The sequence below is a fragment of the Mobula birostris genome, chromosome 13, assembly GCF_030028105.1.
Source record: "Mobula birostris isolate sMobBir1 chromosome 13, sMobBir1.hap1, whole genome shotgun sequence".
Classification (NCBI taxonomy): Eukaryota; Metazoa; Chordata; class Chondrichthyes; order Myliobatiformes; family Myliobatidae; genus Mobula; species Mobula birostris.
This window is the reverse complement of record NC_092382.1, coordinates 13,291,686-13,308,304: the sequence shown is the minus strand read 5'-3', so window position 1 is coordinate 13,308,304 and position 16,619 is coordinate 13,291,686. Positions and strand designations below refer to the sequence as shown.

At 44.5% G+C, this 16,619-nt stretch overlaps 1 protein-coding gene across 9 annotated transcripts in view; it reads right to left on the bottom strand.

The window, feature by feature from the left end:
• The window catches only part of LOC140208383 (uncharacterized), a 46,898-nt gene extending 31,203 nt beyond the window's left edge, over positions 1-15,695 (bottom strand). For 4 of the 9 annotated variants that reach the window (XR_011888755.1, XM_072277024.1, XM_072277031.1 and 1 more), the window contains exons 1-2: positions 15,495-15,693; positions 12,927-13,095 (exon numbers count right to left, since the gene is read on the bottom strand). The gene's annotated coding sequence lies outside the window, so the exon portion shown is untranslated. Of the gene's footprint in view, positions 1-7,508; positions 7,697-12,926; positions 13,096-15,329; positions 15,401-15,494 lie in introns of those variants that run through there. The other 5 variants (XM_072277026.1, XM_072277029.1, XM_072277032.1 and 2 more) reach the window with 4 other exon arrangements.
• Between the last annotated feature and the right edge of the window lie 924 nt (positions 15,696-16,619).

Genomic DNA, 16,619 nt, shown 5'->3' with positions numbered 1-16,619 from the left:
AAAGGTATTTGTTTTACTGCCTGATTTAAAAGAATATATGCTGATAATGGGCGGGGAAACTGCTGCTCAAATCCTATGATTTATAAGAGCTCAACCAATCAGCGACTTCCAAATCGATCCGCGTCATTTATTAATTCCTTTTTGATTGATTTTGGGTTGATCGATTTGTGGAGGTATCTCCATCTTGATAATAGAGAATATTCTTTCTTCTCACATGTTTATAAAAATATTCAAGGATTGATTATATTATAATCGATCCCCACTTCTTGTCTAGTGTTAAAACTTGCGAATATGATGCTATTGCTATATCTGATCATGTGCCTCTGAGTCTGTCTTTTGAATTTGATGATGTCATTCTTTTCCGCCCACCTTGGCGCATGTCTCAGACATTATTGCAAAACTCTGACTTTGTCAGTTTCATTGAAACCCAGATAAAAGCATTTTTTTTCTTTTTAATGATATAGGGGGTATGTCTGAATTAGTTATATGGGATACATTTAAAGCATTTTTACATGGTCAGATTATTTCTTATTCAGCTAAACTTAAAAAAACAAACTAAAGCAGAATTAGATAGAATTTCAAAACAAATTAAAGATTTAGATAATATCTATGCAATTTCCCCCAATACTAATTTATTTAAACAAAGAGTGGAACTTCAATCACAATATAAACTCTTATCAACTCATCCCATTGAAGAATATTTACTTAAGTTAAAGAGCCAAATTTATATGTCTGGAGATAAAAATAATAAACTGCTTGCATCTCAATTAAAAATGGCTGCAGCCAAAAGGCAAATCATGAAAATTCGTAGGAAGGAAGGTACCTCAGCTCAGGAATATGAAGAAATTAATAAGATTTTTCAAGATTTTTATGCTGAACTTGATAAATCTCAATGTCTGTTAGATTCCTCTGAAATGAATGCTTTTTTACGAAAGATTGTTTTTCCTAAAATCTCGGCTGAAGATCAAAAAACTCTTGATGCTCAAATCACTGAAACTGAAATTCATAAAGCTATTTTTTCAATACAATCTGGTAAGTCCCCGGGACTTGATGGCTATCCTGTAGAATTTTATAAAAAAATTTGGAAAGTTGCTTTCTCCGTATATGTTGGAAATGTTTAAGGATTCTTTTGCGAAGGGTGACTTACCCTCTACTTTTTATGAGGCTTCTATTTCTTTAATTCTTACAAAAGATAAAGATCCCACTGACTGTGCTTCATATAGACCTATTTCATTACTGAATGTCGATGCTAAGATTCTGTCAAAGATAATGGCCAATCCAGTGGAGCATATTTTGGGTAAAATTACTTCTAAATATCAAACAGGCTTTATAAAGGGTCGCTATTCTTTTTCAAATGTTCAGAGACCATTTAACATTACATATTCGTCATCTTTTAAAACTCCACAATGTGTTGTATCTTTGGATGCTGAAAAAGCATTTGATTGAGTCGAACGGAAATATTTATTCAATGTTTTAGAGAAATTTGACTTTGGTGCTAATTTTAATAATTGGATTAAAGTTATATATAAAGCCTTATTGTTACTGTTGTCACTAACAATTGTAGGTCTCCTTTTTTTTCAGCTTTCACGGGGGACAAGGCAAGGCTGTCCATTAAGTCCTTTTTTGTTTAATATAATATTAGAACCCCTTGCTATTGCTCTTTGTGAAGCTAAAAATATCCCTGGGATTTCTCTGAATGAGACCATGCATAAGATCTCTCTTTACACTGATGATTTATTGGTTTATATATCTAACCCTGATGAATCTATCCCTGCCTTGCCAAAATTATTTAATGAATTTGGAGTTTTTTCAGGATATGAAATAAATTTCAGTAAAAGTGAATTGTTTCCTTTAAATGATTCTGTCTCTATATATGATAATACTCCTTTTAAAGTCACAGACTCTTTTAGATATTTAGGTATTATAATTACTAAAAAAATATAAGGATCTTTATAAAGCCAATTTTGTTCCCTTAGTAGACTCTATGAAGTATTTATTTAGTAGATGGAGTCCACTTACATTTTCACTTGTTGGTCGTATTCATATAGTTAAAAAGATGATTTTACCAAAATGTTTATATTTATTTCAGGATATTCCTGCTGTTTTGACTAGGAAGTTTTTTTGATCAGATTGATTCTATTATTTTATCTTTTATTTGGAATAATAAAAGACCAGGAATTAGTAAATGTCACTTACAAAAACTGAAAAAGGATGGAGGTCTTGCTTTGCCTAATCTAAGAATGTATTATTGGGCTGTTAATGTGTGATACATGTCTGTTTGGTTATACTGAGTTGATAAGAGTGATCAGCCAATTTGGGTAGACCTGGAACTGAAAGTTGTAAAACAGTTTTATTTAATCTCATTATTGGAAGCTGCTTTATCTATGCAATTAGTTAAAGTTGTTAATTTAAACCTATATCCTGTGATTAAGTATTCTTTACAAATTTGACTCCAGTTCTGCAATTTTTTTAATCTTAAAAAATTTAAACTTTGTAGTTTAATTTTTCAAAATTACTTTTTTAAGCCTATTTTGAGAGATCCAATTTTTTTTTTCCTTTGGAAAGTTAAAGGTATTAATTCTTTTTTTGGATTTATTTAAAGAAGATAGATTGATGTCTATTGAACAATTAATTGATACATATTCTCTTTCATAATCACACTTCCTGCAATACCTTCAAGTTAGACATTTTTTACAGAAGTATTGAAGTAATTTTCCTTACATATTGAAGGCTGACCTGTTAGATACTATCATGATTGTGAATCGTCTGATCAAGGGATCTATTGGAAGAATTTATAGTTTATTATTACAATGGGATAAGCGTCCTTTATCTAAGATTAAACAAGATTGGGAAAAGGAACTTAATTTGACTTTTATGACAGAGGATTGGATGCGGATTTTGAAGTTGGTTAACTCTTCTTCAATTTGTGGTAGCCATTCATTGATTCAATTTAAAATTGTACATCGTTATCATCTGACGAAGAAGAGACTTTCTAAAATCTTTTCTAATGTTGATAGTCATTGCTATAGATGTAAAACTGAGATAGCTACACTGACACATATGTTTTGGTCTTGTTCTATATTGGAACAGTTCTGGACGTTGTTTTTTTTCAACAATTTCTAAAGCACTTAAAATTAATCTACAACCTAATAAATTTTTGGAATAATTTTTGGAACCTAATGCTTTTTTGGAATAATTCCTCAAAATATTCATGGTATTTCTGTGTCTAACCAACATGTTATTGCATTTGTTACATTGATAGCTAGGAGGGCCATTTTGTTGAAGTGGAAGGATACATCAGCTCCCATTTCATTACAATGGTTCTCTCAAGTGATGCTATGTCTTAGTTTGGAGAAAATTAGAAGTCAAACCTTTGAACCTTTATTTGATTTTGAGAAAAGATGGGGCTCATTTGCTCATTATTATCATTTGAGCTAATTGATATAATTTTTCCACGATCTAATTGTAAATTTTTTAGTATATTTTCTTTTCTTGCTGGCGGTTTGATGTTTATTTTTAGAAGCTTTTGTATGACACATGACTCTGGGGTTGTACACCTAATGGGTTCTATATTTTTTCTCACTTTTCTGTTTAGTAGGTTTTTTTGATATCACAAATTTTTTTTCAGTCTTTAAGATAATGTCTTTTTTGAGACATTGTAAGTGTTGTTACTTCAATGTACTTGTTATTTTTTCTGTATAATATAACAACAAAAAGATTTGAAAAGAAAGAAATTCAACCTGTGCTGGTGATGCTTCCGCCGGCTCACTGCTCCAGGGGCGAGGGTCCTCTCCCAATGCCGACCCCACAGACTATCCCAACACAGAATAGGGAAAAACGCCGCCCACCCAGGAAAAGTGAGCATGCGCCAAGTGTGTGGCGGACGGGGCCTCGAAATGAAACCCGCAGATGCTGCGATCTCCGGCCACGAATGGTGCCGCGGTAGACCCCCTCAAAGCACAGGTGTGGTGCCAACCCCAGCGGTTCTCCTATACGTGAGGCGGTGAGGAAGGGGCTGATCTCGGGTTTGCGTAAATTGAGTGTGGGTTGCAGTGGGAAAGGGCTGGGACCGAGCTCTGCCGGACAGCCAGAGGCTTCAGGCTCTCCAGTCTGCAGCCCCAGTTTTGTGCCCGAGCTGGGATTGTGGGATCAGCTAGCTGTGCGTCCCCAGCTGGGAGGGTGGATGTGGGTGAAGGGGATCTGTCTACATGTGTGGGTGCGGGCTGCATGGTGGGAAGGATGTTGGCAATTGGCAGCGTAGAGGGAGGTTGGGGTACAGGGTGTTATCGGATGCTGCGTGACCCGGGGAGAATGGGCATGGGGCAAATTAAGTTGTAAACAAGGGAGGATCTGGTCAATTGGATCAGACAGCTTAGCTCTCATGTCCTTTCAGGAAGCAACAATACTATCTTCATATTAATTACTGTCTATCTTACTGTTAACATTGTGTTTGTTGCAGAGTCCCAGAATCTGGGAACAGCTGTCACCAGCATGGGCTGCGAGTGCAGATTGGGAAGAGGGTGTCAGTGACCTCTGTACCAGAGAAGGACACGGGTTCGTACAGCCTTTTGTGAGATATAAATCCTTACAGTGGGTTCAGATCTGGTGGCATGGTTGGAGATGAAGAAAATGGGATATTGCCCAACGCAATCATCACATTTCCTTCAAGCTAACAGGAATAATGTGCTTTTAATTTAAGTTTTATGTTAAAGTGCAGGAAACTTGGTACATCAGATTGGATGTGTGGAAAGAGAAACTGTGGAAGGCCCAGTATCAGAACTGGGACTGTCCAAGATGCTGCCCGATCTGCTGAATGTTTCCAGCATTTTCTCTTTTTACTTCAAATGATGCAATGATGCTCAACTATTGACTGATTACAAGATGTTTGAACAAAGTTCAAACCTGAACAAAGTTGCACAAATGTAATGCCCACATTCATTAGTTTTGCCTTCATTCCGACACAGCGATGATACAGTCAATGCTCACAACATCCCCCCCACCCCACTATCAGCCTGTTATTTCTACTTCCAAGTCTCCTCCTGACAAAGATTAACACAGCGGACATCTGGTAACGTTGAAGCTAAAAATTGTAATGGCTGTCTTTACCCTACCTGATGCTGTACTCAATAAATACTCTGGTACTTGCAGGTAACAAACACCTATTTCAGATATAACTCAGTGAGACAAAATGAAGACAACGGCAGAAGAGAGATTGTTGATATATATCATTGAGGTGGTGGGATACAGGCTGGACAGAGCTTGAACAAGATGGGCAGGGGATGAGGAGATGGAACCAGATGGGTGAAGGAATCAACGACGGTCACTGACGGTCCTCCAGTAATACACAGATACTGAATTAATAGTTGATACTACTGTATAAAATATTCTAAATTGATCTAGATAGAACAACACAAAATTTGGCATATACCCTTCTCCCCTAACCCAATGTTATCAACGCACCGTGGGAAGTATCCCATCCAGATACTTGACACCTTCGTCTGGCTACTGCTCTGTCCCATGACTGCAAGGAACTGCAGAGAGCTGTTGACAGAGCTGAGCACATCACAGAAACTGACCTCCCCTCCATGGACTCCATCTACATTTCCCAGTGACTCAGTAAAGCATGCCGTGTACTCAAAGATCCCCACAACCTGGGACATTCTCACTTCTCACCCATTCCCCATTGGGCAGAAGCTACATAAACCTGAAATCATGTACCACCAGGCTCAGGGACGACTTCCATTCTGCTGTTATAAGCAAACTGGATGTCCCCAGTGTGATAAGATGGACAGCTTACCTCACCATGTAACTTGAAGTGACCTTACATTTTCTCTGGAACCATAATGCTTTTTAACACTGTTATTGTTTTATCTTGTATCACCTCAATGTACTTTTTAATGAATTGATGTGTGTGGATGGGTACGCAAGACTAGATTTTCAGTGAACCTCTATACATGACAATAATAAACAGGTTTCCCATTTTAGTGGTGTGGAGATTATTAGACAGCCTGGGTTTCCGGGCTGGATCTTCTTTAGGGAGAGTTAAGTGAAATGTAGATTTTTTTTTAGGAGCCCAGATACATGGAAACAATTGTTGAACTCAGGTATCGATCCAGGTGAAGTCTGGATCCGCTACCGGGCCAGGTGATGGAGATGAAGTTCCCAGGATACATCTCAATGGATGGGTTCAGTCCCGGCCTCACCACCTCATCCCGCTCCCAGGACCACAGCACCAGGGGCTGAGCGACGGCTCGTCTCAGGAGGTTCAGTGTGAAGGTCCCACAACCCCGACCCATCCAGCAGGTTCTGTCCGGGAAGTGGGGGGAAGCCGGCTGTTCAGGGAAATAACGGGAATCACTGCCCAACACCGCTCGGGACCGGCCTCAATTCTCACCTACGGGATCTCGCTGGTCTCGCCCCGCAGAGAATGATCTTTCCCCGGCTCCCCGCCCCAGGGGGTGAGGTCACTCTCCTGATCCGAACCCCACAAACAATCCGCTGCATCCATCCACACAAAAATAATACTGCCCATCCCGGACTGAGCATGCACAATGTGATCGTGTGTCATAGAGCAGGGGCCGGGCCTCCGAAACAATCCTGCAAAAAGGGAGCGGGAAACAGGATCGTGTGATGGGTGCAGGATCTCTCATTTAAACCAGTGACTCTGCTCCTCGCTCCTCACACACTGCCTGATCCACCTGCCACACTCTCCACATTTCACATTTACACCAGCGACGTTTTTAATTTTTCTCTCTGCATCATTCCTGTCCCATCCCTGCACCCCCTGGGTCACAGAAGTACGGGTTTGATTCCCATTACTGTCCAACAGACAATTCACTCCCAAAAAAGAATTGTGCAGGTTTCATTCAAACCACTTCTATATTTACAAACACTAATTTCCATTCATATTCCTCTGGCCTCACTGGACAGGAACATTGAAACATCAAGTGAGAAACAGCAGGAGGTGGCCATTCAGCCCCTCCAACCAATGACAAGATGATAGCTGCTCTCCCATCTCAGCCACGTTTCTTCCCGATCCTCATTTCCTCGATCCCTTCAGTCTCCACCCATCTGCCAGCCTCTTTATTCTGTGAGGGTAATCACCGCCCTCTCTGGTGGGGAGTTACAAACATTCACAACCTTCGGAGTGGAGACATTTCCCCTCATCTCAGTCCCGGACAGTCCACCCACTTTTTCAGAGACTGGGATCCCTGGTTCAACCGGTAATGATGTTGTGCATTTCAATGTGTTCACCTCTCAGTCCTCGATTCTCTAAATGAAAGGGTTATTGCATTTGATCTTTCTTCATATGATGACCCCACCACTCCAGGGATCAGTCTGGTGAATCTTCATTGCACTCTCCATAACAAATACTCTGTAACCTCTTTGATAATCCTCAATGGAATTAATTTCCATCGACTGCAGTCCGAATCATTCACCTCCAACCCCATCACTATTTCCATCTTCCCACCTCCCCCCTCACCTGGATCCACCTCTCTTGCCCTCACCTCTTTTCTCTGACTATTTCCTGTCCACTCTCAGTCCAGAGGGAGGGTCTCGGCCCGAAATGTTGACGGTCCATTTCCCTCCACAGATGCTGCCCGACCCACTGAGTTCCTCCGGCAGTTTGTTCTTTGGTCTGTATAACCCGTGTTAGTGTGGGGAGTGGGATTTTACACCATATTCCAGGTACAGTCTCAACAAAGCACAAATAATTGTTAAAGCCATTTTCATTCTTATACCCAATAACTCTTGCAATAAATATAATGTACCTTTGACCTCCCTCCCTACCCACTGCACCTCAGTCCATCTCTATTTAATCACACTCAGGATTTCTGTTTCTCCTACAGAAGTGGGTGATCTCACATTTCCCACTTTGGGCTCCAGCTGACCTGTTGTTTCCACTCACTTATTTTGCCTCCATCACCCCGAAACCTCTCGACAAGAGACACAGAACATAGAACAGTACAGCACAGGAACAGGCCCTCTGGCCCACAATGTTGTGTTCAAACTATTCAATTAATCAAATTGCCAACTAAATTAAACCCTTCTGCCTACACAATTTTCCTTCACATTCATGTTTCTATCTAAACATCTCTTAAAAGTCCCCAATGTATCTGCCGCTACCATCACACCAGGCAGCACATTCCAGCAACCCACCACTCTGTGTGAAAAAAAAACACTTGCCCCTCACATCTCTTTTCAAACTACCCCCTCTCACTTTAAATGCATGCATCGTGATTTAGACATATTTACCCTGGGTAAAACGTTATACTCTGCCTACTCTACCTTTGCGTCTCGTACCCTTATGAACCTCCATCGTCTTACCCCAGCCTGCGTGGGTCCAGAGAAAACAACCCAAGCTTGTCCAACCTCTTGTTATAGCACATGCCCTATAATCCAGCAATATCCTGGTAAAGCTCTTCTGCACCCTCTCCAGGGACAGTGACATCCTTCCTGGAATGAGGCAACCAGACCTCTATGAAATACTCCAGATGTGGCCTAACTCACGCTTTATGAAGCTGCAACATAACTTCCTGAATTTTAAATGCAATGTCTTGACTAATAAAGACAACCATGCCATTTGCCTTCTTAACCACCCTGTCAATCTGTGTAGCAACTTTCAGGGAGCGATGAACTTTGGACTCCAAGATCCCTCTGCTCATCAACTTGTAATTTGTAACACTGTCTTGTAATTAACAGTGTATTACAGTATCTCTATAATTGACCTACCGAGCTGCCAAGATAATCATCACTAATCAAATATCAGAGTTTTCTCAGGTCCTGTTGAATTTATTGACAAGTGCGCAAGTACAGGAAGATACAGGTACAGAGAAACACTGACTTGCAGCAACATCACAGGCAAGAACATTCAGATAACACACGGACCATAAATTACACAATTCTGTGTCATTATCAATATAGAAATATGAGTTTTATATCATTAACAATATAGAAAATATATATGTTGTGTCAATAATCATAAATATATATTTTGTATCATTAACAATGTACAAATATACATTTCTTTTCAAGAACAGAGTTGGAAATGTTGAATTTGGTCCCCCAGCCAAATTGTTGACACAGTTTGGGAACAACTGGGCTCCAAGCACCGGACCCTACTACACCCACTGGGAAATCCTGCAGATCCAAGGAGGATCTGGTTATTCCTTCTCTTTAAACACACAGACAACAGGAACGGGAACAGGCCACTCAGCCCATCCTGTCATTCAATAAGACCTGAGACCGGTCCATCCTTGCCCCCCAACACCATTCCAATCTACACTTTGCCCAGACCATTTGCCCCAGTTGCAGGTAAACAGTCTACCAGTGTTTACCCCCCAAAGTGGTGAATATCTCTGCACACCACCACTGCAGGCTCAGACATTTCCACAGATGAGCCCCTCATGTCCCTTCCCCACTGTTAATGGGCTCCTTCCCCCATCTTGCTCCTTGATCCCCCAACCGGACAAACAACCTCTCGACTCCATGCTGTCCACCCCCTCTCACACCATCTTTATCCTCTCAGTAAAATCCCTCGCCCTCGTCCTTCTGCCGGATCACTCACTCTGCGAGGAGGTTGCATCAAGCCAATGGGCCGAGCAGTCTCCTCCTACCTGTCAGCGATCCATTATACTCCAGCCACAGGAGTCAATTTACAAACGCACCCAACTTCCCGTGGAGGGAAATGGAAATAATTGAAAAATTGGGATGCCTACTTTGAGGTTTGTTCTGCTTTGACGGGGTGTTCGGCAGGAGTAGGAGACCACATCAGTGGGGTAATGCCCTCTCAGCTGGCCCATCTCCGCTATTGGGTTTAAGCAGTGATTGACATCAATTCTCCCCAATGGGAAGAGTGTGGGGTGGTGGGTGGGTCAGGTATTTGTTGCCTTAGCCGGTAAAATTCAACTGTCTCAGTGCCAGTGTGACATAAGGAATTGCAGATCCCGGGGTGGGGATCCCACACGTGACACACACGTGACATCAGGCATGTGGGGGCACAGAGTGAAGTCAGACCCCGGGGTGGGGATCCCACACGTGGCATCAGGCATGTGGGGGTACCAGAGTGAAGTCAGACCCCGGGGTGGGGATCCCACACGTGACATCAGGCACGTGGGGGCACAGAGTGAAGTCAGACCCCGGGGTGGGGATCCCACACGTGACATCAGGCATGTGGGGGCACAGAGTGAAGTCAGATCCCGGGGTGGGGATCCCACACGTGACATCAGGCATGTGGGGGCACAGAGTGAAGTCAGACCCCGGGGTGGGGATCCCACACGTGACATCAGGCATGTGGGGGCACAGAGTGAAGTCAGACCCCGGGGTGGGGATCCCACACGTGACATCAGGCATGTGGGGGCACAGAGTGAAGTCAGACCCCGGGGTGGGGATCCCACACGTGACATCAGGCATGTGGGGGCACAGAGTGAAGTCAGACCCCGGGGTGGGGATCCCACACGTGGCATCAGGCATGTGGGGGCACAGAGTGACGTCACGTGTGGGCAAGAACGTTTTTCAAAAGCTGTTTACTGTACATTTTTAATGATTTCAGGGAACAACGAAGGAAACTTAACAGGTTTCATTAGTGAATCCAGCATTTTTTGAGGTAAAGTCTGCTGCTATGTGCCCAGCTTTGCCATGTTGTTGATGGAGTGGGCAGTGTGGCCTTTTTCTTTAGTTGTGTCACAAAACCTCAAATGTTTCTGGGGAGGACTTTCCAGGGTGATCTGGTTCAGTCATTGCAGTATCCTGTTGTTCACAAATTTCATAAACAATGGTTTTACGGATGTAAGCTGGAATTGGCAGCAGTGTAAACACAGATTCATATCAGTCAACAGAAAACCTCTCGTCCCCGCAGTCTTTGTCTCCTGGTAAACTCAACACCCTGACAATGTGAATCATAGAAACCATAGAAAAAGTCCAATAATACTCGAGCTCTCCAGTGCGTAAGACCCCGCGCACGTGAGGGCAGATCCCAGTGTGGGGGACCCTGTGTGACGTCACCAGTGGGGGAGCGCTCGTATTTAAAAGCACCTGAATGGACGTTTCTTATTATTTCAGTGGGACAACAACATTAATCACAGGTTTCATCACTGAATCCAGTGTTGTGAGATGTAAAGTCCCCTGTTATGTGTCCGGCTGTGCCGTGTTGTTGGTGGAGTGGGCAGCCTGGTGTTTGTCTCGATTCGGGTCACAACACCAGAATTGCCAGCGGGGTCCACACACAGTGTATTAGTCAACAGGAAACCTCTCGTCCCTGCAGTCTCTGTCTCCTGGTAAACTCAACACCCTGACAATGTGGACCATAGACAACCCTTCCTCTAAGTCCGTTTATCATTCAAACAGCTGATCGCTGAGAAGAACTATATTTGTTGGTCATTGAAGTTTGCCTAGATTTGGTTGGATGGAGTAGATGTGGAGCTCAGGGATGTCACATTGAAAGGACGGGTCTGTGTTGTCCATCCGACCTCTGGAGGTGCCACAGGGACATCCTGCAAATCGCAGCACAGTGGCAATTCCAGCCGATGTCGGTAGTTTTCTTGTTTAGCTGGCGGTGAGGAAGGGGCTGATCCCGGGTTTGTGTAAATCAAGCTTTAGTTGCAGCGGAAAAAGGCCGGGACCGAGCCGGATGGCTGGAGAGTCCAGGCTGTCTGGTCTTACAGCTCTGGTTTTAGTTTCGTGCCCGAGACTGTGGGATCAATTAGTTGTGGTTCCCCAGGCTGGGAGGGAGGATGTGGGTGATGTGATCAGTCTACGTGTGCGGGTGTGGGGTAAATGATGGAAAGGGTGTGGGGCCATTTGCGGGGTGGAGGGAGGTTGGGGATGTGGGGTCATTGGCGGGGTGGAGGGAGGTTGGGGATGTGGGTTATCAGACGCAGCATGACCCAGGAGGATGGGTCCCGGGGTAAGTTATGTCATAAACAAGGGAGGAGTTGGTCCATTGAATCAGACAGGATAGGTGACCTTTCAGGAAGCAACAAGTACTGACTAATCTTCCTGTTAACATTGTGCTTGTGACAGAGCCCCAGAGTCTGGGAACAGCTGAATGCCAGGAAGCAGAGGGTGATGGTGAGAGCCTGTTTCTTGGACTCGAGGCCAGTGCCTAGTGATGTTCCCCAGGGTTACACCCACTGTTACTTGTCATCTATATCAATCAGTTGGTTGGAAATGTATAGGGTATAGGTTTGAACAAGGAACATAGAAATCTACAGCATATTACAGGCCCTTCAGCCTACAATGTTCTGCCGACCATGTAACCAACTCTAGAAACTGTCTAGGATTACCCAACCGCATAACACTATTTTTCTAAGCTCCATGTACCTATCTAAGAGTCTCTTAAAATACCCTATTGTATCTGCCTCCACTACCGTCACCAACAATGCATTCCACACCCACCACTCTGTGTGGAAAAACTCCCCTGACATCCCCCTCTACCAGCTTCCAAGCACCTTAAAACTATGCTCCCTCATGTCAGTCATTTCAGCCTTGGGAAAAAGCCTTTGGCTATCCGCATGATCAATGCACCTCTTATACACCTCTATCAGGTCTCCTCTCATTCTCTGTCACTCCAAGGAGAAAAGGCCAAGCAGGTTTGCAGCAAGTAAGCTCAAAGAATTACTTTTTTTTTGGAAAGATGTTTAGTATTAACTCTCCCCTTTGTTTCCACCTCCCCACTCAGAAGTGACCAAAAGCTACATCACAAGATGCAAGACCTTGAAATGAGCAAACACTGAGGGAATGTGAGTGAGTTTAAAGAGCTGGGATACTGACAGTACATCACCAGACCAGAAGTGATTGTAACTGGGTCTGACAGAGGCCTACCTGGTACTTCTGGGCACATTCAGTCTCACCACAACAATTTCCTACCTTCCCTTGTACAAGTATGTGATATTTAAAGGACCAGTGTTTGAGTAAATGAGACTCACCAGACTATATCCCGAATGAATCTATGGAAACCCCAAGTCAGAAGGGTTCTCTCCAGTTGGTGCTCTCAGTCCTTGGGCTGGTTCACTTGTTGCTGTTCCCTCATCTTCAGTCGTGGTTCAGTTCTAGTTGCCGTCTTTTCTTCTAATAAATCTCTCAGCCCAGATCTAACTTTAACCAGAGAGATAATGAAGCACGTTAACAATACAAAGGAAAACATTTCTGCTCAATGTTCCAAAAAACAAAACACTGAAATTTAAACGTTGAAGACAAATATAATGATCGCAGAGAACAAATCTGTAATTGTCCCTCACATGTCATAAAACCTGGTATGGGATACGAAGGAGTCATCGTTCAGTCATGGTAAGACACAAGACACAGGAACAGAATTAGATGATTTTGTCCATCGAGTCTGCTCCACCATTCAAACATGGCTGAGTTTTATTCCAACACCATATTCCTCCTGTAACCCTGAAGTTACTTAGCAATCACAAATATATTACTCTCTGCCATAAATATACCCAAACGGCAGCCTCAACCACACCCTGTGGCAACAAATTCCACAGATCAGCCACCCTTCACTTAATTATTCTCCTCACCTCAGTTTTAAAAGGACGCTTCTTTATTCTGAGACTGTGCTGTCAGATCACAGACTCTCCGTCTAATGGAAACATCCTCTCCATGTCCACTGTATCCAGGCTTCTCAGCATTCAGTAGATTTCCTTAAACAAGCACCACCCCCACCCCCACCCCCACCATCCCATTGAACTCCACTGAGCACAAGCCCAGGACCACTGACTAACAGACAGGTGACAGTGAGGGGTAATTTCCAAACATGGTTTGAACACTGAATCCCCTGGGTCCAATTCCACTGCTGCAAACACTTAATCACAGGGTTCTCCCTGTGAGGGCTGGAATGGGATCTCATTCTCTCCTCAGATTATCAATCATTGCTTCCAAATGAACTCCAGCAACAAACACCTGACTCCAGACCAGAAATATTCACTCAACACCTCATAAGCCCAAGCAGCTCGATCCCTGGGTTCATTTTACCTTGGTCAAAGTCTGTGATAGGATCACACAGCTGAATGTGCCACTTACCGACCCCAGAATCCTCACACATCATCCCCACAACCAATGTCCAGCAACCCGAGACTTCTGAATCATTGTGGAAGGAGGAACATCCAGCCCCATCTACAGAAGTACTGACCTGGTCAAATCCCAAAAAATGACAGTTCCATATGCCTGGAGTCTGTATCGCAGGATAATAGACCATGCACCAATTTTCCCAGGACTCCCTTGTTGCCAGTAACATGCTGCAAAGTCTTGGCCGTTCAGAGTTCAAAAACTAACACTCCTGCATCAACCTGTGGTCGAATGGGAACCTGATAATCCTCTGACTGGGCCAGATATTGGGCTGGAAAACCTGGGCATGGGTCACCAGCAGGCATGGATACGTTTCACATCGTCTCCAGCAGCTAAACTGAACACATTTTATCATTACTGTATTGCTAAATGAGATTTTGCTCAGTACAATTACCTTTCCTGTAGGCTAAGAGGAATAACAAGCTTTACACTTCAAATTGAAATTAAATGCTGGAAACTCGGTACATCAGATTGGATCTGTGGAAGACCCAGTATCAGAACTGATGTTGCCCGATCCGCTGAACATTTCCAGCATGTTCTCCTTCTACAGTAAATTGACTGATTGCAAGATGCTTGTGACGGCCTGACCAAAGTTACACAAATGTAAGTCCCACATTAATTAGCTTCCTCTTCATTCCATCACAGGGTTAATACAGTCGATGCTCACAACATCCTCCCCACCCCACTATCAGTGTTACATCTGCTCCCGAGGCCACTAACTCTCAATGACAGGAAGTGACCAGAGAGCGATAAAAATGTACACCACTCCCTGCTGATCCCGTGGGCTGTTCCTGGCCTCTCCAAAAATGACCAAAACAGGAAATAACAGACTCAGCTTTAAATGCGGAGAGTCTCCTGCTGACAAAGATTAACACAGCAGCCATTTGGTAACTTTGAAACTAAAATTGTGGTGACTGTCTTTGTCCTTCCGCATTCTGCATTAAATGAATCCTCTGGTAGTTCCAGGTACCAAACAGTGATTTCAGAAATAACTCAGTGAGGTAAAATACTTTATAATGAAGGCAACGGTAGAAGAGAGATTATTGGTATGTAATCATTGGTGGGATACAAGCTGGACAGAGATTGAACAAGATGGGCAGGGAATGAGCAGATAGAACCAGGTGGGAGAAGGGATCAAGGACGATCACTGATGGTCTTCCAGCAATATACAAATACTGAATTAACAGTACATACTACTATGAACTAAAATGACAAAGATTAACAGGAACTTTGGCATTTACCCTTCTCCCCTAACTTACTTTTATCAACACACCATGGAAAGCATCCCAAGGTTCGGGGTGAAGGTCTCACAACCCGGACTCACCCCGGCAGGTTCTGTCCAGGAAGCGGGATGAGACCACCAGTTCGGTAAAGTTAACAGGACTCACTGCCCAGCATCGCTCGGGACTGGACTCAATACTCACCGCATGGATCTTGTCGGTCTCGCTGCGCAGAGAATGATCCGTCCCCCCCCCCATCCCCGGCTCCCCGCCCGAGGGGGCGAGGACCCTCTCCCGATCCCGATCCCGCTGACGACCCCGGCTCCCCGCCCGAGGGGGCGAGGACCCTCTCCCGATCCCGATCCCGCTGACGATCCGCTGCTCCGGACCCGCTTCAACAAAGACGGGAGGAAAAAAACACTGCCGATCCCGGGACTGTGAGCATGCGCAATGTGCTTATTGCGTCATCAGAGCGGGGGGGGCGGGGCGGGGCCTCGGGGACAAACCCACAGATGCTGCTGATCTGCGTTAAAACGGGATCACGTGACGGTAGAGGGTCTCCCACGTGACCCGGTGACGTCCCTTCGACCCTCACACGCTGCCCGACCCATCGGCCGCATTTCACACTTTATTTCACATTTACAGCTCTCCCATCTCAAACACAAGTTTCTGCCCGATCCGCATCTCCTCGATCATGGAATTAATTTCCATCTTCTGCAGCCCCGTGTTGCCCCAACCACTCACCTCCCACCCCCGTCACTATTTCCACCTTCCCACCTCCCCCTCACCTGGATCCACCTCTCACTCCCCAGCTCTTGCCCCATCCCCACCCCTCACCTCTTTTCTCGGACTATTTCCCGTCCACTCTCAGTCCAGAGGGAGGGTCTCGGCCCGAAATGTTGACGGTCCATTTCCCTCCACAGATGCTGCCCGACCCACTGAGTTCCTCCGGCAGTTTGTTCTTTGGTCTGTGTGACCCGTGTTAGTGTGGGGAGCGGGATTTTACACCATATTCCCGGTACAGTCTCAACAAAACACAAATAATTGTCACTTTGCCCGGACCATTGGCCCCGCTTGCAGGGCAACAGTCTGCCGGTGTTTGCCCCCCAATGTGGTGAATCGCCACCACCGTGGGCTCAGACATTTCCACAGATGAGCCCCTCCTGTCCCCACCGGGACAAACATCCTGTCCGCCCCCTCTCTCACCGTCTTCATCCTCTCCCTCCCCGGGGAACCGGCATCAAACCGACGGGCCGAGCGGTCTCCTCCTACCTCTCAGCGACACATCAGACTCCGGCCGCAGGAGACGCTTCACAAACGCCCCAACTT